General features: G+C 42.8%; 1 long non-coding RNA gene across 1 annotated transcript; it reads right to left on the reverse strand.

Annotated features, from left to right (window-relative positions):
• Window positions 1–411: 411 nt before the first annotated feature.
• On the reverse strand, window positions 412–1,710 carry LOC128146737 (uncharacterized). Its single transcript, XR_008236832.1, has 3 exons — window positions 1,619–1,710; window positions 1,074–1,147; window positions 412–673 (listed from the first exon to the last, which is right to left on the reverse strand). It is a non-coding gene; the product is annotated as an uncharacterized LOC128146737 (long non-coding RNA).
• Between the last annotated feature and the right edge of the window lie 1,729 nt (window positions 1,711–3,439).

Below are 3,439 nucleotides of genomic sequence, written 5' to 3' on the forward strand. Positions count from 1 at the left end.
TGCCAGCCACTTCCTAAATGTACTGTCGCTCAGGAAAGAGATGTTACCCACAACTTCATACAAAATTCTGCCAACTTGTTTTCGCAGAATAAGTATAGTACACATGCATATTAAAGATCATGATTTTTTAGCTAGCTATTCTCCTGAATAGCCTTGAGTACTTCATGAATACTATAAAAGAAAATACACAAACAACTCTTTTAAAGAAAACTCGCTGCTCTAAGCCAATATATGCATAGCCTTGTAGCATAGAGTCATTATAAACATAAAAATGTGACAAAATAAAAAATATTTTAAAAAAAATTCATAGATGTCACTCGGTACTTTACTAATATTGGTACTTACAATATAAGAAAACAGAGAGTAACTTTTCCAAATTAATTATTAAAGTTACAAAACCTTTCTCTTCATACAGGTTTTGGATTGTTAATTTTGGGAGCACACCTTTTAGATGCAATTATAAGGCACATCTGTTTTTATAGCAAATAAATGATTACTGTGTGCAAATCTAACCCCACTGGTGTTTGCATGGTATTATGTTCAGCAAGATGTGCAGTTCTGTGCGCGCAGCATCCCTCTTGCACATATCAGATGTTGTCAACACTTTGGCATGGAATTCACTCAGTCCCACTTTCTAGATCCACACTCATGGCCCCGAGGTGCCGCATTGCTCCTGTGGGCAGAGTGAGCAGACAGTTGCATCATCCTGCTCGCGCACCTGTTCTGGATGTATTTACTTTTCCTCTACCTCCTCTGTGGATGCTTTAGTGACACTCAGACAGAAGGAGATTGAATGGTTTAACAGTAATGTGAAGAGTATTTTGCAACATGGGAGTATAAAAGCACAAGTTTTAATCGTTATGACTAGAATTATTAAAATGCATAACAATAGAGAAGCAAACGAACAAGTTTAATTTTTTTTTTATAACTGGCAATTTACTCAGAAGCAGATTGCTGTTAATGAATCTACTCAGATGGGTAAAATGGGCAGGAGTTGGCTCTACAGTTCTCTAAGGCTGAAATCTAATCACTTTGGTTAATTTGTTATTTATCCAGAACATTTTGTTTATTACCTTATTGTCCTTCAGAAGTAACTCTGTGTATAAATTTCTCTGCTCCCTCTCTTCTGATTATGTGATTGTAGAACCTGAAGGTATCAATTTAAATAATTCAGCAGACACCACTGTCTGTAACCACAATTTCAAACAGGGTCATATGTACTTTTTGTAAAAAGATTGTCAGAACAACTCTTCTCTTCTGGCTGCTCTCTTAAATGATAGTCATTGTGTGCCACCCAGAGTTGGGATAGCAGAGCCAGGGCACAGAGTGGGTTTGGAGAGGAGGACGAGTCACCACAGCCCTTGCGTGTCAAGCATCCCCTCCCGTTTCCCTAGAGATGAGTGACTTTAAATACAGCTAAAAAATAAATGTGTCTTCCCATGACAAAACACAGGGAGGAAAACAACATCTTCAGTATGCTCACCTATATATGTTTTATTTACCTATGACTCACTTCTAAACAGATCATTTCTCATCCTGCAAGGGACAGAGGGGAGAGAGGGACAAAGAATGTCAACCCAGTCCCAGCTTATTTTGCTGGCAACACAAAAAGGCTTACCTTAAAATGTTCAATGTTACATTCTCCCACTTCTGTGGTGACTTCTCCTGGGACTGACATTCCATCTTCCCCTCTGCATGCGATAACACTCTGCATTTCCATGAGCCCAGCAGTATTTTTAGCACATATTGCAATTCCCTAGATGGGAAGTAAAACCACAATGTTGTATCTCAGTCCAATGCTATCACTTCAGACCACTGCCATGAGCTGGTACTTAAGTCATACATCCTTAATTATATCAGATACATACTAGGATCGCATTCTTTGCCCTGGAAGGTTGCTGTGGTATGTCATGTGTCAAATCACACCACAAGCAAAAAATATTCACTGTACCTTTTTGGGGCAGTTCTTGCAAAATATAACCTACATGCACATTCCCCCTCTGGGCTGTATCAGCCGGGCACCGAAAGTGAATTTGGGCTCTGAATCCCAGGGGTGCTGGGTTTGAGTCTCCCGCAGGGGTTGATTCAGTCACCCTTTCCTGTACAGCACCTAGATCAGTGTGGTGAGTTCCAGCCTTGGAGCTGGTGCCTGACCTTCAGGCACTGCACTGAGCCACCGCTGAGCCCAGGCCCTGCTGCTGACCCTCCCCATCTTTTCATGAATGATTTACCAACCTTTCTTGGTTTTTCCCTGGTTTAAGCACAACCAGCTCTCCATGTAACCACACAAAACACTCCTGCTGCAAACACCAGGGCAGGGGACTGGTGGGATGACAGCAAGTAGCTGGAGGGTGGGGAAGGGTGGACAGCTGCTTTCAACACCAGAACTGGTTTATGCTACCTGAAAGCATTCATGAAACTACAGCCACTGCTGACTATCAACAGCATGAGTAGCCTACCAAAAAAATCCAGCTTCTATTTGTCTCACTAGGAGACAAGTACAGAAGAAACTCTTGGGAGCTAGAAAGCTCTGATATCAACCGTGATGTTTCCTGAGGGGAAACGTTACAATGCAGCCTGGGGTTCATGGAGGCTGAGGAGACACAAAAAGCTTCTGGCCAAGGTGTACTCCTCCGGCCCCCTCCCTCCGACGGCTCGGCTCTGGGAGAGGCGTGGAGCTGCTGCTGCCGCACACCACCTGGAGCACACGCAGCCAGCGCAGGTGACACGCTCAGAGCTCTGGAGTGAAGCGAGTGTCCCGGAGAGCCGTGCCGACCTCTGAGTGAGAGTGCTGGGCACCATGGCCATGCTGTGCTGCTTCTTAACCTGCGCCTAGGCTTCCCGAAACCTCTTTCAAAGGACGGTACAGCGCTAAAGAAACACCAGTTTATGCCCACGCAGCAGCAGTGGATGATGTATGATGAGAAGATCCTCGCATTCACCCGGCTCCAAGAGGTGATCTAGGCAGACACTGACACAAATATGGATTCTTCTGCCTGCATCTTTCTGGGCTGTCTCATTTTTATGCACATCAGGAAAAAAAGCAATCTCTAAATTTTCATGTATCTTTTCAAAAGCAAAGGATTGATAAAGAAGAATCCCTTGTGGGTCTGGGTTTTTTAATTTTTTTATTTGTAAAATGAATTTAACATTTTGAAATTATTAAAAAAATTCAGATTTTTACCACACCGAGGGGTGGTTTTTCTAAACAAACATGATTTAGTTCAGCCTCCAGGTTTGTAGAGTTAAGAAAATGGATCCCTGAGTTTTCTGTAAATAAGCTTTTAGAGAAATAATTCACAGACCACCCAATGACCAGAAAACATGTTTGCTATTTTGCAAGGACAGCTGTAGCAGGAGGGGAAGAGCCTTCTGACCAGGTTCCCATCAAATGATGACGTGAGATATGTGACCTTCCTAACAGTATACTGGAGCATCT

The sequence above is a fragment of the Harpia harpyja genome, chromosome 10 (genome assembly GCF_026419915.1).
Source record: "Harpia harpyja isolate bHarHar1 chromosome 10, bHarHar1 primary haplotype, whole genome shotgun sequence".
NCBI classification, from domain to species: Eukaryota; Metazoa; Chordata; class Aves; order Accipitriformes; family Accipitridae; genus Harpia; species Harpia harpyja.